The 25,853-nt window shown below is 38.6% G+C and overlaps 1 long non-coding RNA gene across 2 annotated transcripts in view; it reads right to left on the bottom strand.

The window, feature by feature from the left end:
• The window catches only part of LOC139606135 (uncharacterized), a 35,082-nt gene extending 10,183 nt beyond the window's left edge, over positions 1-24,899 (bottom strand). Inside the window, exons 1-3 of one of the 2 annotated variants that reach the window (XR_011684557.1) lie at positions 24,557-24,899; positions 23,786-23,922; positions 5,216-21,656 (exon numbers count right to left, since the gene is read on the bottom strand). This is a non-coding gene — a long non-coding RNA (uncharacterized lncRNA). Of the gene's footprint in view, positions 1-5,215; positions 21,657-23,785; positions 23,923-24,556 lie in introns of those variants that run through there. The other variant, XR_011684556.1, reaches the window with a different exon arrangement.
• Between the last annotated feature and the right edge of the window lie 954 nt (positions 24,900-25,853).

Genomic DNA, 25,853 nt, shown 5'->3' with positions numbered 1-25,853 from the left:
TTTTATTACGGGTAAGTCTGGATATTAACAGTTTCATTATACGGCAGAAAATACAGAGCAATGACTGTCACAATTTCCCAGGGTCCTAGGTAGAATTTTGGTTTTGATCTTGCCAGCAAAGCACACAAGAAAGTCGATACTGGATGATTCTGTTTGATGCTCTGAACGTTTACAAATTCTCATTTTCTAAAAATTAAAAATTACGGTTAAGGTTAGGCAACAGACTGGGAAAAAGTGCACTAAATAATTCCCGTGTAAGGAACAAAAGATATTCAGTGTTTCATCCAGACACATTGTGTGTATCCTGGAGGTCAAAAAGGAAAAAAAAAAAAACATGATCAGTGAATTTGTAAAGCAGATGTTTTGAATTATATTTATACTTCTCCCTACTGCCTGAAAGTCAGATGCACTACAGGCATTCCCACCACCCCGACCTCCACACCCTTACACAACATTTCCTGCATTGACACAGAACGTTGGTAACTGATAGAAGATGGATGTAACTCCAAGGGCTACTTGCTGAGTCAACAATCCAAAACCAACAATTATGTTGCAAACAGAGCAAAGGCAGAACATGTGAAGAAGCTAGATTAAATTAATGTTTAGCATTTTTATTTCATACATGATTTAGGTGATTATATTTGTCATTTGATATATGGTATCAGAGAATATAATTCAACAAAGATTCCATTTGTCAAAGTGTACGAACATTATTCTGTTTCTGTGCGCTTTGGAAACTGTTCACTTGGAGATATTGTGTTTTTGTCAGTGTAAGGAGAGAGTTGTAATGATACTGAGAGTACCCCTCTGTGATCACATCCTCTTATCGGTCATTAAAGACTACAGTGGGGAAGCAATCAGCCCCCCTCAGCAGAGGAAAATGAAGGTGGCCTCACATAAAATGGCTCCTCTATATTAGGGTGGGTACCACAGCTGTAATATTATGTAATGGACTGTGAGTGCGTGTGCGTGTATGTGTGTGCAGAAAGAGGGGAGGTTTGGCATAAATTAGGCAAGCCATAGCAATTTCCAAGGCAGATAATTGGACATGGATTCGTGCCATGGGTTGGCCAAAGCCCCTGAAGCTCTGAACTCATTTGTTGGGATACAGAACACCTTGTCAGGGTCACAATGTAGAAAATCTCTCTCCTCCCAAAACACACATACACATGAATCAGGCCTTAGCTGACTACTTGATGTCTATCTGATATGAGTTAATTTTACATGAGATTAACTTCTTCGCTGCAGAAATGCACTTAGATTTCCAGGGCTAAAGGATTCAGCTGTGTCAAGGTTACTTAATATTGAGGGGATATTTAAAAGATGTTATCTTTCATACTGAGCTAATCAAACTGGTAATTAGTTCAAATTAACTTCTAAGAAAATGTTTATTATGAACAGTATATGAGATAGAAATAACAGCGAACATATAACATCAAATATTAAATAAGACAAAATATATGTATACTTTTGTTGGATTACTCACTATAGTTCATTCTACCAACTCACATGGAATAGATGATAATGTGAATACAGAATATGTACAGCTTTAAAGTAGATCCTGAATCCCGCAGGGGCGAAGATGGGGCCTGGAAAATGCTACATGAACAGCAGCAGCAGGAGCAGCAAGTGGCAGAGTGGCTTTCAGGTGAGCAGTGTGGCAGCAGCAGGGGTGGGTATCGTTTAGAGTTTAACAGTATTACTATTCCTCCCAATAAGTCTCATTGATCCAGCACATTAACGGCTCTCTTATCGGTTCTTTTGTTCTTCAGTCATTTTTTTAAGAGAAAAAAACAAATTAATAACAGAATTACCATTGCTTTATTTTTATAGTAGCTACAGCCTTGCTACTAAGTCAAAAAACCCATGTTTGTATAATTTAGGTACCTGTGTGTGTGTGTGTGTGTGTGTGTGTGTGTGTGTGTGTGTGTGTGTGTGTGTGTGTGTGTGTGTGTGTGTGCTCCAGGTTGTTGTTAGCATACATAACACAGCTGGGGCAATGACAGGGACATTCACCTGATGTTTCAACAGAGTGCTTGTGGCAACGAATAGTGTCAACATTAACTCTAGTGAAGTGCAACCACACTTTTTTTTCTGGCGTTTTTAGGCCTTTACTTATAGGGACAGTGAGAGAGAGACAGGAAAGTTGGGGAGAGAGGGGGAATGACATGTGGCAAAGGGCTGCGGGGTCAGATCCGAACCCCGGGCCACTGCGATTAGGACTAAGCCTTAATGGTTCACGCTCTACCAGGTGAGCCACCAAGGAACCCCACTTTTGAACATTTCGTTTCTTCCACCATTGTCACTAAGAGCAGGGTCCCCTGTGTGTTTGTGTGTGTGCTGCACAGTGCTGCAGTGTGTGAGAGAGTTTCCCCCACCCATCGTACACACAAGCTCCGAGACAGATCTCTCTTCTGGGTTGGGAACAGTGAAAATACATCATAGACTGATATCTTAATCAGAAACAGAGTTGGTGAGATAAAGTGTGCCAAGTAACTTTTATGGGAATCTATTTTCTTAACTTTTTCTTAACTTAATTTCTCCAGTACCAAGAGCAGAGCCGATAACGCCTGAGCTTTTTGATAATACAGTCTTTAATTATTTAGTAATGGGGCCTGTTTAATACCAGGTTTCGGCACCCATCTCTGGGCAGCAGCCATGGCAGTAAAAGAGTGAGAAGAGCACCGGCTGCTAAAGCACGCTGTTATCGAATATGTGCGTTGGATCATGTAAGAGTTGGAGCAGATTCCTGCCCTGCATGTAGCGCAAAAAAAAAAAAAAAAAATCTGGCCTTCCTCTATTTAAAAAAAATCTAACATCTAACAACCAATAATATTTGCATTATACTGTATTTGTACTATACTATAAATTAGAAGTATTTAAACTTTTGGAAACAAGAAGTTGAGTTATTTTTTCTTTTATATAAAACACAGGCATCACACACTTGCCCCATACTTGTAGCCAATACTAAAACATTTTACTATTTAAATATGAACACAACCTTTGTCTGCCCTAAGTTTTATTTGCCTAATTTTACCTCTAATTTAGGTGTTAGCAGACACTGTGGGAGTGACCAACTGAAACATGTTGGAAGTGAAAGGTTTGGAAAAATACAATTTGAAATACAATTTTTATGATCCACTGAAGAAAAATGCAATAATTTCCTCTCATTACATTTGCTAAAGTAAAATGAATAGAATTTGTGGGCACTGTGGTTGCTAGGTTACAGTCTAAGGTTAAAGTGTCATATCATCCAGGATGTTCAGTCAATTTGATCAGCTATGCCTCATAAACCAAGAGGGAAAGTTACTTTTTAGTGCATCAAAAGACATTGAGCACCAATTTATCACAGGAGCACTGTCTCTCCTTTACGATGCCCTTCGTCTTAACACCACCCCTCAAACTTTTTCATCTGGAGTGCAAGTTAGTCATCAATGTAATGACCTGTAGGGTGGTTTTGCTTTCACACCATCAAAAAAAAGGTTAATAATTGAACCTTTAGTGAGTAGATGATTTTTTTTTTTTTTTTTTTTTTTTTTACATAAAGGGCACAGACCAAGTAAGACAAGCTATAACTTTACAATTTTTTCTGAATGTTAGAGGAAAAGCAGAGGTGGCCTCCTGAGAGAGGTCCGCCTTGTCCGTTGGTTTGTGTAACTGCCATTTGGAGAAATATCACTCTGTGGATTTAGAAGGGCTGAGCTTTTGTAATCCTCAGCACAGATACTTTTACAAATCCTGTATTTAATTAGATTTCCCCATTTAGTCATTTGCAGTCAGAAGCCTAATTCCTGCATAATGCCTACCGTGAGAGTGTATTCCTGGCAAGCCCATGGATTGGATCCTGTGTTCTACTTCAGTGTGTAATGGTCCAAGGAGTTCAATTTCACCTCACATATCCCTTTGGTTCTTTGAGCTTTGCAAAACAGTGACTGGCTTGCCAAATGTTTTCTTTTCTTTATCAGAAGATCAGTGTTACACAGGGACCTTTTCAAACCTTCTGATCAACTGTATGCACTGTAGTAGTTACTTTAGCAACTCAGGGAATTACTGTAGATGTTTCATGTTTGTCTGGAGAGTGACTGTAATGGCCAAGCAACATGGCTGCTAAGTATAACATGAAGTGGCCTTGCAATACAAGCTACTTTTGTAAAGGTCATGATACTTGGTTTTTTTATGGTGTCAGAGATGTGTTTCTGTTATTTTTACAGCAAATGGAAAAAATAACAGTTCCTCCATATAGTATAAGGCCATGTAACACAAACTAAAGCCTCTAACTAGAATTACCACCACACAGTTGTATGCTTCCATGACTCAGACTAGTTTCAGATAACATCCCTGTTTATCAGTCACATAAAATATGAACCATTTGTGTGAAATTTTTTCATAATTGCTGTGTGAAGTCTTGAGTAATGGCGACAAAGTGTTTTGTGAGGTCACACCGACCTTGACCTTCAACCACCAAAATCTAATCTGCTCATCCTTGTGTAAGAAAGAAAGAAAGAAATTCCTTCAAGGTGTTACTGAGATATTGTGTCCATGAGAATAGGACGTACTTAAAGACAGACAGACAACTCAAAAACAATATGCCTCTGGCCCTGGCTGTCGCCGGCATGGAGGCATAAAAATTACAACTGAATTGCATAAAAACCTCTTGTGACACTAAGAACTTGGAGATTATCAGATTGACAGCAACAGTATTTACTTCAGGAGTACTCAAATGGTTTGCATAATATTTGAGGTGCTTATCTTATGGCTGTGTCCAGCCTCTACACATCTGAGACTGTGTGAAAGAAATGTAACAGTGACACAAGCTTTGTGGGATTTACATAATGCCTGAATATCATTAAATGTGTATAAATCAAATTCTGGAATGATTTCCTTTTTTAATCTTCAACAACTGATGGACATTTTATTAATTAATTTATTATATTTCATTGTTTTCCTTCTGTAAAGTTACATGACAGGTACTTCAAATTTAACTTACTACTTTATTAGTATAATCATACTGATTTTACTGCTGCAATGATGACTAAACTATGCTGACATGTCACTTTCTTAAATATCCTGCCCTCAAACAGAGTCATGTGTTTTCTGAGACATGTTCCTAGGACATTTGAACCTATTTTCACCATCCTCTACTTTTACAAAATTTTAACAATGAACAAATCTACAGTTAATCATTTTCAACCGTTGCTTGTACGTTGCTCCAACAATGGTTATAAAACTCTTTTTAAGCTCAGAACACATTGTGATCTTGGTTTGAAAAAGTAAACCCTGAGTTGAAGCATGAGAGTTTTATTTGTCTACCAGAAACAGAAATGTAAATGTAATGCAAATATACATATTTTGCTTAAGTTCAGGAACAGACCGTGTCTGGTTTAATACAGAAAAAATTCACAGTGACTTCAGACACAACAAGTTTATTTACATTTAACCAAAGCCATTGTTTCATAACCTTAACCTGAGTGCTTGTGTTGCCTAAACCTAACCACAAACAGGACTGCAGCTGCCAAACCTCATCTCTTGTGTGACAGTCGTTTGCCTCTGCACATGATCCAGCCAGCCATTCCATTTTCACCACAGCATAATTGGGAGAGCAGTTTAGTTGGATATGAAGGTAATTTCTAGGAGATAGAGTTGTTTTAGCTTAGGTTAAGTTGGGACACGTGACAACCTCCGCTTCACAACAATTACCCACTTTAGGCATACTCTGCATCACTCTGAGGTTTGTGTGCAGCATGAAAATTCCAGGTTTGCATTTGTTGTCATTGAATGTCAGTGACTAAGGCATGGGCCACTAAACCCTGCCATTCAATTACAGGAGAGTCTCAGATGTCATATTAAACACAGATATCATGCAGACTGGTTATTGGTTTTGTTGATTTTCTGATAAAGTGTATGGTTTAATTATAAGTTGTGGTCCTAAAGGGACCGTTGACCACATAATTACAACAAGGATTCAGTGAGTCAACATCTATCCAGGCTGTTTCAAAAACCTGATGTGATTTAATTAGATTAATTTACCTGAACCTACAGTAATGTTTCCACAGCAGATATTAAGATATGGATTAGTATATTTCTATATTTCTATGCAAAGATTATAAGGCACTTGAATATTTAAAAGTTTTTATAATCAAGGAACTGAATGTATTGTGTTTTTTAAGACTGGTACCTTTGTCATATAAGCAGCCATCCAGATGTGACCCATCATCCTATTGCACAGTTTTTACATTACAATACAACTAAACACTGTATTTTAGCCATCTTTGCTATTATTAGATTTTTCCATAATTCATTATTGATTTTTTAGGGTTTTAGCTTGGTCTCTCCACAAATCCATGGCATTTTCAGAGGAAAATTATTCGAACGATTAAGCCCAGGGTGCAGCTCTGCCAGTAACGCCCTGTGGAGGCCAGTGAAACAAAAGCGGAATTTTAGCCAGTCAATGCAGGAGATGAACATGTCTCTAAATACTTGAACACTGATTTTATCTCAAGGCCGCCTTTTGATAGTTTCCTCTTTCAAACCCATAACTCGAATGGAAAGTCATCGCGGCTTGGTAAATAATGAACAGCAAAATCAGATGTTATTGGATGCACTGGCCTAAAGGGCAGCTTTACTCCCTCTCTCAGCTAATGGACTGAACATTTCTGATTTTGAAGGCTGTTGAGAGATAACCTTTAAATGTGGTGAGTTGCTCCTGATGAATCAGGCTTTGTGGGGAAAGTTTATGGCACATATGTCCACTCTTTTGTAATTGGATTCATACTGCACGCTTGAGGAAATAATGTTCACTGGACATTGTATAGACAACAGGCCTCCTGCATTCTGAAGATAAGGAAAAAAAAATAATAGATTCATTTGCTGCTTTGTATGTAAAGTGGAGTTCAATCCCCCTCATGGTAAAGGTTGTCTCATTCTCTCTCACTTCACTTAATCCATTTGCAGCCCATTGTTTGAAGGTTGACATCTAATAACATATATAACAAGAGCAAATTCAGAGGGCAGAACCAGAGGTTTGCTTGCAAAACATGGAACACAGACACAAATTTCCTTCAGATTTACTTAGCTGATTCATTTCTATGTCACTAAAATATTCATCTCCAACAATCAATACAATGCAGTACGAAGCTCAGCTAAATGTAAGATTTATGGGAATAAGGGTGTGTAACTCACCAAAAAACAGCTACCAGATCAATGGAAAAAAAACAGACTTAACTAGGTTACACCATAAAATCTGCATGTCTAAATTTTCCACTTGGGCAGTGTTTGTCGTGTAGTTCAAACAAAAGATAGTATATGAATGAAAAAATACTTATTTGATGAGGTTAGGGATAATCCCTCTTGACAGAGTCTTTTGTTACTGCTGAATGCTTTTGGGTGAAGTAGAAGAAACCTTTGTTGGTGTACGCTACAGTACAGTGAGTCAACATACAGCAAACAGCCTTACCTAATGCAGGAAAACTTAGTTTGCAGAAACCTTTGCACTATTTGTACTTTAATTTATAAGACTCATGTAATCATTTTAATTAAAGGCTATTCATACCAGAAATATATTCAAAAAATAAAAAAATGTAATAGAATAAAATGTGACGCTGTCAGTCTCTAGTGTTGAACACTTTATGGGTTGATAACATGTATGTTTCTTATATGATTCATCATATCATCACCACTGAGGACATCCACCTACAACTGAGAAAATGTGGGGACAGGAGCTCTTCTGGTTAACTCAGTTCAACTCAACTCACAATAGTTAATGTATGAATGTATCCATTCAAAATTAAAGGTGGTGTCACCAAGTGCTTGAATTAGATTCAAGTTTAAAAGGGTGATAAAAAAAACACCAAATAAAATTTTGTGATCAAAGACTAAGAAAACACAACTTCTCCCAGTGGTAATTAGACCTATGGATGAACCACACTTTGAGTCTGTTCGAAGAAATTATGAGTGAGTGATTCTTCTGGGAAGAAAACTTGTGGGTTTTCCCAAGTGAATATCATCACTCCATTTTAAAAGTATCTTTCTTTGATATAAATCTATATAAATGTGTCTAGCCTTCTATTTCAGCATTTATTTGAAAAGCCTCTAAAACCATAACTACGTGCAATATCACTGTGATTTCTTGATAAATAAGGATCATTGATGCCTGAGAGCCTCTAATGAGCACTTTAGTAAATACAAAGCAAACACAACCTCTCCAAAAAACAAAAAAAAAAAAAAAAAGGAAAAAAAAAAACAAATCACCATTTCAACTTAGAGCAGTTTATCAATCAACTATAAATGAGCTAGGTTAATTCATAGATAGCCAAAGGGTTTCTTCAAACATTCATATTCCTCACCATCAACACTGCATGCAGACAGTCTATTGGAGGGTACTGTGACGGGTGTATTGTGGCTGCCCAAAGAGTGTGAGGGGACAAGGCAGGCTAGGATAGAGGTTAATACCCTGGGATGTTCTTCAACCTCAACCTTGGGCAGTTATTTGGAAGACCTCTGGTCACACTGTTAATGCACTTAAGTGAGGGAACGGTTCACTTTACCGTTCAGAATGAAGCTGAAGGCAATTACACATAAGGTATTTGGCTTGATTAGAGTAATACCTCCAGGTAGCCTGAGGGCACATAATGAGTTCATTTCAAAGGGGAGAAAATGTATTATTATTATCGATGAGCAAACGTGACACACATATCTGAAAAATGCCTCCACATCATCTTACTGAATACAACTGTTGATCCAGTATGTAAATATACACAAGATGGGTTTTTTGATGAGATTAAAGTGACAAGCACCTGCCAGGGTTGTGTTTGATTTATTCAGTCTTTCTTCAGCTCCTGGTTGACGCATTAGCTGGTGTGACAAACACCACTAGTACCATTGTTTAAACTGTCTTTGTTTTTAAAACGCTGAGTTTATTCCTGTCACTATATCATTACAACAAGGAGTCAATCTTGTAATGCAAGGTTCTTAGTTGCCTCGTTTAATCAATACTAGTTGATTAAAACCTTGCCGTCTTATCTCATGTCCCCTGCTTGTAATGATTGCCTTTGGGGACTGGCATCTTATCTGCATATTTTCTGAGTCTCTGAGGATGAATAGCAGAAAAGGAAGCAATATTCTGGAGTTAAATTAATTGAATATTAATAGTTTAAAACAGATGGTAAGGTAAAATGTTATATTAGCAGTAATAATGTAAATTGAAGTCATAGTTATTTGACATCGAGAAGCAGCAGGAGCACCAGCACAGAAGCAGGGCAACGTGCTGCTGTGGACGTCTACAAAAAAGTGTTCTGAAAAAAATCCCACAGAAATGAACTAATATCAGTTTAAGTGTTCACACTTTATTTTGAAGAGTTAGCTTGCCATCAAAGCACTTTCCCTCAGAACAACAGTTAAACAGTGAACCGTTGAACTACTGTATTACTACACACAAGTGCAACCACTGTGTTACTCTGCAGATCAGCTGTTTGAGTCAGACAGAGCTCAGTGTAGTTGCGCTTGTGCATAGCTATACGGTAGTTCAACGGTTCAAAGCTTTATTCGGGGGGCATGTTTTTCAGTGGCTAAAACATGTTTTTGTGGATGACCCTGTCCACAGCAGGACATCGCTCAGCTTCTATGCTGGCGCTCCTGCGGCTTCTCCAAGCTGGCAGTACGCTGAACTACTCCAGGTAATACACGGACTATAGATAACTACCTCACACAAGCCCACATCAAATAATCCGAACTGTCACTTTTAATGTGACAATATTTTTGCTTCTATACAATAAGTTTTTTATGTTACAGCAAACCATTAAAAAAATAGGAAATAAAATACGGCTGCTCATTACTTCATTTCACAGCAATAGCCTCTGGAGGGGGTATGCAATCCAGTGGGAAATAACCAGATGTTCCAGTGTAGCTGCTCTCATTTGTGGGACAAGCCATCCACGTCTGTTTGCTTTTGTTTGAACTGAACATCTCTCAGCATTGAAGCTTTGAAGATGTTCATTCCATCTATCCCTGCAGCCAGATATGTCTTCACTCGCAGTCAGTTTGTGTCTTTTTCATTGACACTTGGCAGATAAACCACAGCTGTAAAGTGCTGCTGTTGGTTCAAAAGCTGCTGTTCAGCTCAAATACAGTATTTTGTTCTGCTGGAAATGAAGAAAAGTTGTCTAAACGTTCCCCAGTGCTTCCTGTCAAAGTAGACCGACATATCATTCACATCGCTATCAAGCCACCATGCAAAAATATTAAAGGAAAACACCAAAACTAACAATGTGTTTGTCAGTGATTTCTGAATTCCCTGTTCTGTCAGTGGCACTCATAAATTAAAAAAAAAAAAAAACAGGTCACAAATATACACTTAAAAACAAGCCTAACTTCTTACAGCAGTTGGACACTGTTGATATTAGCAAATATTACTCAACCAGAGTCTATTTGTTGGAGACCACTGATCTACTCTATTGGATGCTCTGCTGAGTATTTACAGCATCAGGACAATGTGCTATATGAGGGATTGATCCAATCATCTGCAGAGCCCATGTTAACTAATGAAGGAAAATATTGGCCCACGTCAATGAACCACCAGCGTGACTCATGGATATGTTTTTAACAGTTTTTGGGCTACACTGCAGCTCTGAGGCACAGACTAATAAGCTATGACAGGCTTGGGCTACACAGGCAATTCTTGTTAGGATCAATTCATTGATGGTTTTGGTCTTTTCGTTGGATTCAAGTGGTAGAATATCTTCAGCCTTATCTTTAAAAGTACATAGTTATTCTGTGTCAAACTTGAAATTGCTTCACTACATTTCTGCACAGACTTTCTGTAGCCTAGCCATGCACCCAGCAGCTGTATTAGGTAGTTAAAATGACCAAATGTAGAAATGTTATCAATACTGCATCAGAATCCATATTGGCACATACCCATTATTAATGGGCTCAAAAGGATCAAGAGCAAAGGGATGTGATTTAGACATCTCTGCCTATAATTTAGCTCTGGCTTAAAGGTCCCCTGACCTGTTCTCGATACTCCTGTGCAGTAATCCACTCATGCCCGGCCTTCAGATGGAACCCATTATGTTATTGATGTCTCATTGATGCACATACCTGTATTTTAGTAAATCCAAATATCTGTTAATAGATTGTGACGACAAAGCATAATTCTATAGCTCCATACAACCCTGGTTTAAGGTCTTACTGTACATGGTCATTTTCTGTTTTAATCACCTCTCCATGGCCCTTGAAACTGGGGGGTTCAACAGTATAATTTAAAAAAACTATTATAATTGCTTTGTTATTCATGCCCCCTAACCCCCCACCCCATAACAACAGTTATAAAATGAATCTGACCTCCAAATATCTTACCACATACTGCTGACCCACCAGGGTGCCACAAATGTAACAAAAGAGAGGTAAATGTGCCAGCATAGTATGAATCAGATTTAAGTGCATCTGTTTCTCTCTGAGTTTACCAATCGCAGCTTTTCAAATAAAAGTGTGCCATGGGCTACTATAATTTTGAATATATATTACTAGATAAAACAGGATAATATCAGTGCAATTTTTGTTGTTGTTTTTCATCTGTCTCCATCCCTCTAAACCCACAAATTAATATCCCAGTCACAGGCTGCTGCTAATGACCGCTTCTCTTAGGGTTTTCCTTACATTCCTGAAATACTAGACTCCTACAGTCTTCAAAAACCTATCAGACATAATTAGTGAGTTTAATAGTGCAATTTGCAGTCCTTGCATTAATGCACAATGTGAGTTCTTTGAAAGATGAAAATGGGGAGCATAATGTTCTCTTCAGATAAAACCCTTCAGGTAAAAACCAGAGATACATCTAATACAAAGGCTACTGCGATGTCCATGGTGATCTTCTGAAGTCTATAATACCATACATATTTTATAGCACATAAAGCAGGTAAGAGTCAAAACATATGGGTTCAGTGGGTGTAGACCAACTGAGCTTGAATGGCAACAAGATAAAAAAAAAAAAAAATCATCTTCTGTGCTGCACGTTGGTGTCAAGATCCTCAAAAATCACCATTTCCATAGTAAAACTATTGCGGACATAACCACTGTCACTGTGTTACATTACAGACCTTCTGACGGCCGTAACTAATTCATGTTACTGTGCTTTCTGGCTCACTGACATACTTACTGGTAAACATAGTGGAACAGAGTTACCATGAATGTTATTGGAGACACCTGTGCTTTTCCTACTCACATGTCAAAATGTCTTCAGTGAAAAAGGCAAACTGACTTGTAAAGTCAGAAGAAATATATAGCTGCATTATATTCACCTGGTGTTTACATTCAGCAGCCATCTGTCACTGGCAAACATGACTCTTTCACATATCTGCTCATTTTGTCCCAGTTCTTTGACTTTGCTTAAATTACGTCCCTATTTACCCATTTAAAAGCAATACAGCTGTGATAACCACTGAGCCCGCATGGGCTTTTCCGCATTATTTTTTATTTTCAGTTTCCAATTTGCCTCTATTGAAATATTACACTGCACTTTGTGTTCTTTTTATTAACCTGGATATGGTAATCACAGAGGGAGACGTTTTCATTAACCTGGTGTACTATTTGCAAGTCCATCAAGAGTTGAAGCGACATTTCTGGCTCAAACTGTAAATTCTGGTGTAATAAAATCTGTCTCAGTTAACAGTGTGACGACCTGGCGTCATTTAAAGTTTGACTTGTGCCTAAATGCACCATTAGTTTTGCTCTGTGTGAGGTTTAGTCCGTCTTAATTAAGGTGGAGGTGCAGGTTCAGTCAGCCCTTCAGGTCCTGTGATGGATATGTCTTCATGGGTTGCATCATTTGGAGGACCCAGCCTCTGAATTAAAACTTAATGGTTGTTGTAATTACAGAGCATGACTTCAGCTCAATATCTATGATCTTGCATCAGAAAGAATACACCCTTAATGTCCTCTTTACACAAACCACAGGCAAGGTTCCAACAGTCAGTTACAAATTGGTTGTTAGACAGTCTGCTCTTTAAAAACACAGCTATCATTCTGGCTCAGTGATCTTGACAGCCCAATTTCACATATTCTCCTCACAATGTGCACAGACATATTGTCACAACAACCTTGCTACAGCAATAAAAAAAAGTTATAGTTGACAGGATTTGCTGTCCATGGTGATGGAAAACACAACCAATTGAACTATTGTTGAATGAAACTTAATATGAAAGCCGTAAAAAAGTTGTGAAATGTGTGTTGTCATATCTGTCTTATCCTCGACATGAATCATACTGAATCATTTTCTACAATTGTGTTGTTGTTGGGTCAGCTGTCATCTTCAGCACTGATTGAGGCATACAGACAAGTTTGGGATTGAGGGGCTGTTTGTTACTTTCTACACAAAAGTTTAGATTTAGAACATGGAAACTTTAAATTATAGTATTTATAGCAGAGTCTAGAAAGATAATCATACCCACAGAAACACTCAGGCCATAATTATGGACAGTGATCTTAAAAATCCTTAAAGCAATACAATGACCTGTGATGAACTTTCTAGTGAAGTTCAGATTATCTGGCGAGTATAAATTACCCACACTGTTGATTTGCTGATTCAACTATCAATGAACAACTATAATTTTTTTTTTTGTTTTTTTTTTCTTTGATAGACTGGTGACCTATCGAAGCTGTACCGCCTCTTTCCCACATCTCTTTTCAGTCTTGCAATCTTCTCTCACAAGAAGATAGATATGGTGAGTATATTTACATGTACATTTGTGACAGATGGAGTAAGATGGGAGAGAACTATACTTTTCATGGGTGCATCAGAAAGGAAACCAACTACGCTACCTAGGGAATTAAACCCCAGGAAATAAATACCAAGCAAAAAAATAAATATTTCTCTCTCACACACACACACACACACACACACACACACACACACACACACAAAGAAACAAACCAAAACTAAACCTAACAGCCTAAGGCCTGTGGGGTGGCAGGCTACACTAGGGGTATTATCATGTGCTCACCACTAGTGCAGTCACAGCAAACAATTGAACCACTTGTGTGTCCCAGTGCCTTCAACCACAGCAAACTATGAAGGGACATCACTCAGAGTGCCTAAGGTCCTCACTACAGTGGCACTCAGCCCAAAAAAAATAAAAAAATAAAAATTGAAAAAAATTTTTTAAAAAAATTGAAAAAATATTGAAGAAAAAAAAGAAAAAAGAAACTTAACAGAATGAACTAAAATACCAACTGGATAAAATGCTACACAGTATTTTAAAATGGTTACAAGAAGCAGTGCCTAAACAGTGTTGAAATATGGCGAGCACATAAAACAAAAACAAAACTAGGCAAAAACAACAACAGGTGGGGACCTACAATGTATCACAACATAATTAGAATTATCCTCAATCTGCCTATGCAAGAAAACAATTTAACAGTTTTTCAGGCTGTACTTTATCACCAAGGTATGAAAAGAGCTACAACCAGGAAGCCTCACTGGAATACTCTGGCAAACATGCTAAAACACTGCCCGCAGCTAGTGAACGCCTCATAACGCAGCCTCTTTCTGCGTGTCAGGCTACATCCCTCTGCAGTATGAAGGAGGGATGTAGGATGAGGAGGACCATGGCAAATGGCAGGAGTAAGTGGAAGCCACAAAGCTAACAGATGTCTTCAACACCAGCAGCCCTGAGGTGGAGCTAGTGAACTGGCAAGGGCTACATTCAAGAGCAGTGAGGGGGAAGTGTTTCCCAGTGTTCTCTACCACACATACATGAAATATTTCTTTCCTCATGTTTACTGATGTTGATTGTGAGGTTTCCTCTTGAGAAGGAGATGATGACCCTTTATATCCTTATTAGATTTCTATGTTTATCCAAAGCACAACATTGTGGATACTAACTTGATGAAAAGAAAAGGTTGCTAATTAAGATGTTAGCCTAGCTAATGTGTTACCGTCTCTGCCACAAGATTGAGGTCGACAAACACACCACTCAGTCTAATCAACCTGATCTAGCTATAATAGCTCATCTTTTGTTGTGGGGTTTTTTTTTTATGTTTGTGCTGCTGGCTGTCAGGTGAAAGTGTGATAATGTGTTGGCAATGCAGTGACTGACAATGATCTTAAAATGCAATAAAATGTTAATGCCTGTGTAGGCTAAAATGAACCACCACGGGCCATCCTCAATAAGCCTAATCCATTTGGGAGAGGCAGAGCTGCACGCTCTCCATTCATAATATACAACACCAAGCCTCCTAATGGACGTGGGAGGATGTTTGCACAATAAAGCCGATGCTAGGGCTGTTGTGGAAGAAATGAAACTTGGAAAATGTGCCATCCAGTGATCTAGTGACGTTTATGGGCTTAGGTTGTAAAAACTTCAACAGATGTTTTGAACAGACTTGACTGGAATTGTCAACTCGTACAGGTGCTAAATCAACTAAAATCAATCAACATTTATCAACAGCACAATACAGAGTCAACAACTCGCCTAACCCGTTTTTGTGTTTTATAATCCAGATGGAAACATAAACAACACAAATTGATATTATGTTACCAGCTGGAACTTCAGTGAATGGCTGATATGAAAAATGTAAAGGAGAACAGACTGACCAACATCCGTGACTGTGTTGCCCCTGAGCAAGACAATTAACCTCCAACTGCTCTACTGAAACTTTACTGGGCTGTTCCCAGTACTGTTTGTATGTCTGTTATTCTCTCTGCCTTCGGCCAGGGCTGGCAATAACAATATGCTCCAAGGCAGCTTGGTTGGCTAAATATATGGCAATACTCCTTCTGGCTGAATATTCACTGCATGAGAAGTTGATGGGAGAGTGTTTTCACCCAGCTTAAGGAAGAAAAAAAAAAAAAAAAAAAAAAAAAAAAAAAAAACACATGAAAGGACTTTATTGTTTTAATATTTTACCTCTGCACCTAAAGGCAGAAAATGTTATGACTCACTTTGTGCAGTCTGAATGCTTAACTGTGAGAGGAGCATCGTTTAACTCAGTTGCTGGAGGTGTATGGGATCAATGACAGCTTCATTCAAAGTAAGGCAAAAACTCTGGCAAACTTCTCATAAACTTCTCATGTTAAAAAAAGAACAACTTGTTGCATTAAGTGAACAGTCAAAAAGCCCTCTAGACCTGTAACCACTTTAAATCTCTTTGTCTTTTAACATGGTTTATCAACTTGCACTGACAGCAGCTTGTGTATATGCTTGAATTTCTTCCTCTTTCTGCTTTATCAAATTAATGACTCATTCTTTGCATCTACATCCATCCGTCCATCCATTATCTATCATACCACTTGTCCGTGCATGGTTGTGGGGAGGCTGGAGCCAGTCCCAGCTGAGAATGGACCACAGTGGGGTACACCCTGGACAGTATGGCAGTCTATCACAGGGGTGACAACCATTCATGCTCACATTCACACCTATGGGTAATTTAGAGTCACCATTTAACTTAACGTGCATGTCTTTGGACTGTGGGAGGAAGCCTGAATACCCGGAGGGAACCCACATAGACACAGGGAGAACATGCAAACTCCACACAGAACAGCCCAAGGCCCTGGGTTCAAACCTATAACCTTCTCGCTGTGAGGCAAGACTGCACTGCTGCCGCTCCATTGCACCTGTATGTTTGGTCCATTTAAGTGACCTGAAACTATGACTGAGTACAAATAAAAGTCTGATTTACTGAAATATTTGCTTCATCACTGGTTTTTGAGACCATTCATCTCCAACTTGTTGTTACAGTAAACTTTTCTGGTTTCTGAATATAATATTTGAAATTAGTAGGATTGTGTCTGTACATTTAATTTTAGCCTGAGTGGTGCTGTATTTCCCTTCCTTGAAGAAGACTGGCTACTTGATCACTTCAACATCCAGAAATTGAGCAAAACAAAGAAAAATGAACCTGCTGGAACATTCAAAAAGCATATCAAAAATGAATCCATCCATTTAAAACAAAGCCAAAGCGCTTGAAGTGACTTATTTCATATCATACTTGTTTTTTTGTCCAAAAGTTAAACAGTATTGCTCTGTATTAGCTGGTTTATTACGCAGTTTTGCAGCGGTGGGTTAATCTAAATAACAACTGATGCAGATCTTTCCCAGATGCAGTCGGCAACAAAGGGTGACAAAATATGGATTTCAGTTTGAACTGAGACTGCAAGACCCTGATTACATAGATTCTTCAATAAAACAAATGTCACAGGTTTGATCGTCTGGACAGTCACTGTACTGTCACACTATCACCAGTGTGTGTCTTGGTAGCACACTGAATCCCTGTCTGCTCATTAAAAGAAAAAAAAAAATTAAACTGTGAATTTTCAATCTTAGCATTATTTGAAATTCAGCACGACTTGGCTGTATTTACTCGAGGCTTGAATTACAAGCTGTTCATTTTTACTAAAGGATTCAAGCTCCACTCAGGGTGTTTGTCACACTGAAATGTTTTGATATGCTGAGGTTTTTGCAGTCGAGTTCTTGTGTGCCACCAGGTAAAATGAGCACACACAAAAAACCCAAAAATAAGAATAAACCTAATCTCTTCAGTTAGATTACATTCTTCATTTCCTGAATCCTGTCTTGGATGCAGTGTGAGCACAGACGCATAACACGAAGACATGACACCTGTGACATGCAGCGCAGACCAGATTTCAGCACACAAAAACACTACCAATCTGTGAGGCAGTATGGGATTATGAATGAGGCAGAGGGAACAGACAAGCATGATGCTGAGTTTCTGTATTTCAAATATGAGACGGGAATGCTGACTGACTCTTTAGACTGCAGTTGGGGTGTTTGCCCGCAACACAGTTGCTTAGTTTTAAGAGGCAAACACTTTAGCATGTTAAATGGCAGACACCAACAGGAAGGCAACCCTCATTTTTGATTCCAAGGGTGTCTGTGTGGCCTAAGAAGCAAGCACAGTTGGGGAGTGACTCGAAAGCAGATTATCACTTTCATCCCCCCCCCCAAAATCTTTGAAGCTATGCAACAGTAGGCACAGTCCTTGAACCTGAGACTCAAGAAGCAGCCTTAAAAATGAGAGAATCCACTCTGCTTTGTATTCAGTCGAAGTATCCTACAGAGGAAATGTAAATTCAAATACACAGGACTGCATCAATATTCAGGTCGATGCATTGTTAAAAGCAGGCACATTCATGTAGATAATTGGTTTGCATTGCAGTTACTGTATTTAAAAGCAAAAAAATAGAGAAAGAACTGAGAAACTGCTTTTATGGCACGGCTGAATTTTTAACATCCCTTATCTTAAGGTGGCCAGGCAATCAAGAGCACGGTCGGATGTTTCTGGAGCATCTCAAGGATCAAAATCATTGGGTAAAATCCCCATGAAGTTCCTAATGGTTTTAGAAATTCAAGGAGAGCTATGAAATTATTGTAAATTGTGGTGCACCACAGCAGATAAATGAAAAAGGCAAGCTTTAGGAAGGTTTGGGTTTAAGACCCAGATGCCCAGAAAGACTGGAATTTAGGCTCTGAAGATATTCTCTTGCTGCACAAACACAGTGTTGCCAGTCCAGTAATTTGCCAGCAACTGTCTGCTTCTATGCATATCATGTGTGCTCTCATAGAAATTAAAATTGTTAAACATTACCACAATTACTGAATGTCAAATTTATTATAACAGGAGTGTAAAATAGCTATCTATGATGTGACATCCACGCAAATTGATACATAAAATGTCCACTGCATAATGCCCACATTTGTCATGTTTTTTTCTCATTCCAAAGCTCGAATAAATCAAAGAATTTGTAGATAGTTGCTCCAGCTCTTGTAGCAGATCTACATTATATTGGTCGTCCTGCTGGATAGAGCTTAATGAAACTTCATAGCCCGACTCTTACATGAGTAAATGAGAAATTAAGCATCAGAGACAGTTTCTCATTTCAGCCTAATTAAAGTTTTAATTGCTTGATGTCGAGTAACACAGCATCTTGAGAAAAAGCAGACTCACCATTAGGCACACCACAAATCAGAAAGAGCAGTGAAAACACAATCAAAAATAATTCACGCCAGCTCTTCTGCATAATTGGCCATGAATAGTCAACTCCTCCACATTCCTTAACAAAATGATAGGGATGGGCCCTCTGCTTTAAACACACGCACACATAGTGTTTCATCTGTTATGTGCCTGGTGTTGTGATGATTGTGTGTGGTAGACATAATACTGCAGCAATAAGAAATACAGTGGGTGGACAAAAGACACTGGAGGCTAATCCTGTTGGTTTTGCCATCTTTAGGAATGTACATTTCACATGGCTGGGCTGAAGCTAATGGCTGCGGGGTGTGCATGCCAATCTCATTAGAGCCAGGTGTTGGGATTCAGCTCACTATTCCTCCCTTTCCTTCCTTGGCAGGGTGTATGTGATGTCTAACACCAAGACCTGACAGTGGCTTTGCTCCACTTTCTCTCATCCTGAGCCCAGTGGACACCTGTGGTGACAGTAATTGAAGGCTCTCAGATCTTTGTGATCACTCAGCCCTGTTGTCCTACAGCTACTGGTCATCCTGTTGAGGAATACTGCATGGCCTTGTATGTTTTACATGAGTGCGCCTCAGAGTTTATGTCCTTCGATGTGGGGCCCGAGACATGAAGGGCGTTTCTTGAAAAGTTTTTTTTCCCGTTATTCATTTTGTGATTCCGCAAATGTAGCTGGGGGGCTGTATGACTCTGAGAAGGACAGCTGACACACAACACACAACAACAAGGACATATTTCAAACAACATCCTTTGTGTCACATGGCAGTCATTTTTGCTAAATCTGGTTCCCAGTTTGTCCTTGGAACAGGCACATACCATATACCAGAGTTACTGAGGAGGCCGTTTCTTTGTGGCTTTGTGGCTCTTTAGCACATCACACTAGAGGTTTTGTTTTGTTTCATTTTCCCCCAATCATGTAACTTAGGTTATGTTTAAAAAACAAAAACCAAAAAAAAAAAAAAAAAAAAAAAAGGGTCAACAGCAATGCTAGCAGCTCTGTGAGGCCCAAAATGCATCAGCATGCTAATATGCTCACAAGGACAGTTCTAACACGCTGATGTTACACAGGTATAATGTTTACCATGTTTACAAATTTGCATTTTAGCATTAATTTAATAGCACTGATCCCAAAGCACCAACAAGGCTGTCAACAAGGTGGTGCAGTAAAACCAGCTGCTGTTGAAGAGAAAACACGCAGTGGGTAACTGCAGGTCAGAAACCACTCACTTCACTTCAGTGTTCAAGTTGGATTTTGAAAAACGTTTGTTTTTTAAATATCCAATGCATTTTTTCTATTTTCTATGCATTCCTTTACATTTCTACAGCCATGCAAACCACTACTGCCTGCCTCCCACCATGGATCTGACACTTAGAAAATTTAAAGAAAATTATAGACATCATCAACAGGGTGCTGATGAGAGCAGACATGGATTTAGACTTGGACTGGTCAGATACGTCTGGGCAGTGAGTTTGGAAAAAAAAAAAACCTTGCCTCTCTATCATTACCACCACTGAGGTGCCCCTGTGCAAGGACCTTAAGCCAAAGAGCTCCAGTGGAGTTGCTCAGTGGCCAGCAGGTCACAGGGGATGAATGTGTACACCTGTGTGAGTTTTATTAAGGTGTTCCTGTACAAGAGGACTTGTCTTTCAGGGAAATTTTCACCAAAAAAAAAAAAAAAAAAAAAAAAATCTGTGTGGTTTCATCCCTTTAAATTTCACATACACTTAGCCTAATAGTCTGATGTATTATTCATATAGGAATATTAATGTTTTAAATTAAATTTACAATAAATATTACATTAACTCCCTTAAAGCAAAAACAAAACATTGTAGCAAGTTCACACTCTTCGACGAACGTTATATCCTGACATATCAGCTCTTCCGTACCATAAACAGCAAGTCGGTCTAACACCACTATGAATGTGCTGCACTGTGGCGCGACTGTGTGTCAGATGAATTCACCATCTGAGAACTGCACACTCATCACCATAATACAGTCAGTCTGCTAAGTGAAAAGTGAGGAGGAGTTTTCCCTCGCCTTGTCTGACGCATCCAGAATATTACCGTGAATACCAACGGGAAGCCTCATAAATCATCGGGGCCTACAGGACAAAGGAGATCACATGGCACCAGGGCGCAGCAGATGCTAAAGGGTTCAACTTTAGTGACGATAAGAGCCTCCATTCGGAGAGCCGGGTTGTGGGAAGTAGATTATCAGTACAAGCGAGGTCAGGGGATAGGAGTATAATTAATACTGTATGAGTTAAACCTATGACATGCTTCTCCTGCTACCCACCGCTATCTGATTTAAGTAGAAAGGACAGAGAAGAAAATGTGGGTGGAGAGCAAAGCACTGTGGGTGGGTGGGAACAGGGGGGGGTGGAGGACCCTGCGAGGACCGAGGAAATGCTTCTCTCTCCCTTTTCAGGGCTCAGTATTGCTCTGTCTCTTCTTATTAGAAAGCTAATGCAACTGTCTGTTCTAATACTAGAGAGCAGCTTTTATTCTCTTTTTTTCTCCTTCGCAACCTTTTTCTATTCCGTTCAGCACTAATCTGTGCAGTGGCAGCAGATGATAAGACGGGGCACATTCGCTTACTCTCTGCACTTTTAACAAGCTTTGTCTAGGCTGGAGCCGTACAGTCGTTTGTTTCAACAACTTTGCAGTAGAATCTGAAAAAAAAAGAAAAAAAAAAAAAAAAGTGAAAACTTTTCCAGGTGAATTTTTCTGTGGAGTTCCTGTTGTAATTCTTTAGAGGTTTTCTGTTGATATTGCCCTCCAAAACCTGAAAGAAAGCAGCGCCTTCTTTGTTTTAAGCACAAAGAAGCCCCAGTTTTAAGGCCTTTGAAGTGCACAAAGTGTTGGAGCTTATAGAGGTATTGTTCTTTGGGAGAGAGGATGAATTTTAGAGTGAATTTAAATCTTCAGGCTTAACTTTTACTGGCACTTGTATTGTAAAGATCAAACATGTCTTACTGGACCTTGAATGCAAAGTAAGAACCCCCAGGCCCGAACAGACGGAAAAAACGGATTCATGCAGACTTGTCTGTAGATAATTCTGATGTAACTCCTCTTGTTCAATGGAATTGCAAAGTACTGAGAGGAAGACAATTAGCACTATGATAAATTCACATTGTGAGCAATTTCTAAGTTGCTCTTTTGCAAGAACAGAAGCCTAATACCTAAAATGTAAATGTTGGTTTCTCCTCAGTGCTTTAGTGTTTTGCCTTTCCATGAATGGCTACATGTGGAAGCAAAGGCAATTATGGGCAACAAATAAGGCATTAAACTCATGATAAGGAAAAAAAAATCATGGGAGTGGTGTGCAGACATCTGGGAGTTCATGGTAGCTAATTCACTCAGAAATGTCTTTTATAACACAGTTTTGGAAACTGTTAAATGTAACACCCACCAAGCCAAGCGAATGATCCGGATTGAGTATGTTTGGTGTCTGTTGATATTGCCTGGTCCCTGGACATTAGGCTTTACAGTTATCTACACAGTGTGGAAAAGCCTAGCACACTAATGTTCTCATGGTTTTTCCTTATTGTCTTATATTGTCTTGACATATTTCATCTGCACCTTTGGTGCCAGTCCAGCATAGTGGCTCACATCCATAATGTTACTTTATCTACATCTTCATTTTTCAACAGGCTCTCTTTTTCCTGCTTTTTGCCATGTCAATCAAACTTTCATGACTTACTTTGGAGAGCACTACTCCCTGAGAGCTAGGAGAACACCAGAGGCAAGTCTAGGAATTTTTAAGTGGGATGACCCAGGGGTGTGAAAGGGATGTCTACAGGTGGGACAATGAATTGTTAAAGTGTGTGCACAGCATGTGGAATATTTTACATGCATTAATATTCTACTAATAATTGGCTAAAACATATATTAATAGGATACATGGATACAAGTCCCCTATTACACATAACCTTTATAGTCAAGTGGTTTAACATTAACAATGTTAACAATAAATAGGACCTTTTTCTAGGCTCATTTAGTAGAGTTAAGGCTATTAAGTAGTCAAAGGCTTTGAGCAAACCAAAATAAACACGTTCTGCAAACCCTGGGTTCTATCCTCCTTTAAATAAACTAATATGTACAGTATTTGTATCTGGCTTATCTGGATTAAACAAGTGATACATTCATATCACCAGAACCTGTCACACAACACACAAAATAGACTGGGCAAAAAGAACAGCCCTAATGTTTAAAGCAATGCTTTAGAGTAAAACTGAACTTTCACTTTACAAAAATTATTATTGATGTATTATTGATGTAAAAATGTGGATGATGGACACATTAGGTGTACGAAAAGTCAGGCTTGATCTTGCTTCATAGCACACCGGTTGAGAACCACAGAGCCTGAGCCAAGTAATATCTTACAGTGTCAACATTAGCATACAAACGAATTTCATCTCACCACAGATAATGAGAGTAAAACAGTGTAACCCAGTCCTGGGTTAGTAAATCTCGCTCTGTGTTCAGAAGAAGCTAAGTTTTGACTGCAATAACAATAAATGCAACATAAGTGAATTCAGTTTACTGCAACTTTAGTTTGCTTATGAGTAGTAAAACAACACAACATACATCAAATGGACACGAATATGAAAAATAAAAACTGTGCTCAGAAGAAAATTGTCCTTATATGTGATTTCCCACAGTTCGAGAAACTTCCAAATCAAGTCCAAAATTAGTCAAAGTCAACTTTGAGTTAAGATCAGATGTAGGTGTAAGTCCACTCTTTTAGTTTAATGTGTGTTCAGGCTGGTACCAATCCAGGTGACTGGCACAGTCCTACCTTAAGGCAGATAGTTCATCCGGTTGTTTCAGTAGCAATGTCAATCCATGTTCCAGGATTTCAAGCTGGGAGGCTGCCATCTACTCGACTCGTTGGATCTTCTACACTGGATCTTCTCACTCAATGAAAAACCTGTCCTGCATTTACAGTACAAACAGCCTTATGCTAGTCTCTGTTCTGCTTTCCTTTACATTACATCTTATGTTTCTCTTACACATTACATCACATGGGATCATCAAAGTATGTGTGAATTGAATGCACCAATAAACTATTTGCTAGCCTATAGGTCACCCTCTTAACTCTCAATGATATTAGAATTATTTTGGTCTAACAGAATATGCTTAGAATATATTAACACAATAAATTATAAATTATAATTACACTGCTCCAGCTGGGTATTTGGGGAAACAATGAAACACATTAAACATTAAACCTACAACACAGTCTCAGGGAAAGCAAAAATTGTATTATTGACCAACTGAGTAAACACAATAATTCTGTTCAAACAGTCAAAAAAAATCAAAATAAATACTGCTTCACAAATGAATTAATCTCCAGCAGCTTAAGGAAGTGATTTATGACTCCAAATCTGAAGAAATTATTTCTCGTCACATGAAAAATGCTGCTATGAAACGTTGTAACACATCAAACACGTTTCCTTTAGACGCCTGATAAAGCAGTAAGCGGTAACATGCTAGAGTGAGCTTTATATGAAAGTAACTTTGTTGCTAGCACACAGCAAAACTAGCAAGAGGAGAGAAGCTAAATTACCTTGGCATGTGAAGAGCAACTAATTAAAAAGAGCAGGCACGTCCGGCAGTCTGGTGGATTCTGCTGATAAACCGTTTCACTGCCATCTGATAAATACTGGACTTCAGTCACTGATTTCACCTCGTCTCTCCTGTTTCTGAACTTTTATGAAGCTCGGAGTTGTTCAACTGAGCGGATACTTACGCTGCATTCAAGAGACATCGGAAAGTCGGAAATTACAAAACCCGACTCGAAAAAAATAATTTGGGCCCAATCCGTCCCTCTGAAGACCTAAGCCCTGTACTGCGACAGACTTAATTACAGTCACCTGGTTAATGACTGAGTGCCAGGGACTGCAAGGGCTCACAATGCTATTAGGAGGAATGGAAGAGCACTTCACTCCATTTGAAAATAAAATAGTAATGTTGGATAAGATAAGATAAGATAAGATAAGCATTTGGAATTCATCATCATGTCATCATAGGACAATCACCAGTGAGCTCTGTGTTTTTACTTAGTCCTAAACTTTTTCTCTTTTTTTTTTATGTTAAGGGTTCATTCCCTTCATGCCTGTTTGTTAACCTTTCTTCTTCTATCTTTTTTTTTATCTGTCTATCTTTCCCCAATTTACCTGAATGATGTCATAATAACTACAATCATGGCATCATCTGTCCTTACTGGGGTGGCCAATCAGGTTGTAGCGGTGGCGGGACTTGCCACCCCTTTAAAACTGCACATGCTGCTCTCCAAAGGTCAACTAAAGGGCAGCTGAAATAAGAAAGTATAACCTTTCTGTGAGGTGAAAAGCTTCATGCATTTGTTAAATGTTGGAAGTGATCCATCATCAACTGAATTTGGAGAAAAAATAACTTTTCACACATTTGCAAAATGTTTCCAGATCTTTCAGCATTCAACAAATGTGTGAAAAGTTGTTGTGCTTTTGTTGTTTGTTTGTTGAATGATAAATTTATTTAAAAAAAAAAAATTAAAAATTAAAAAAAATCTAGGGGCAAATATTTCACATTTTTGTTACATATTACGAAAAGGATCCAACATTGTCTTAAAATACACCTTTTCAGATATTTGTTCAAAGTTAAGAGGGAGTTGTTAGATAAAAGAATACTTCTACATTGAAAAACTGTTCGGCTATTCATTAAATATTTCATTTTACCATAGAATTTAATATTAAACCAACATATTTTAGCAAATTCTATAAAGTAATGCTTAATCTAAGTCATATAACATACTGTGACACACAAACAGCTGATCCATAGAGTCTCATCTATAACACTTTACTTCTGCTAAGCTACTCACCTCT

Source organism: Trachinotus anak, unplaced genomic scaffold (genome assembly GCF_046630095.1).
Source record: "Trachinotus anak isolate AG129_WGS33_773 ecotype Australia unplaced genomic scaffold, CSIRO_AGI_Tana_v1 ptg000021l, whole genome shotgun sequence".
Lineage (NCBI taxonomy): Eukaryota > Metazoa > Chordata > Actinopteri > Carangiformes > Carangidae > Trachinotus > Trachinotus anak.
Note: the sequence above shows the minus strand (reverse complement) of the source record. Positions and strands in the feature narration are given on the sequence as shown.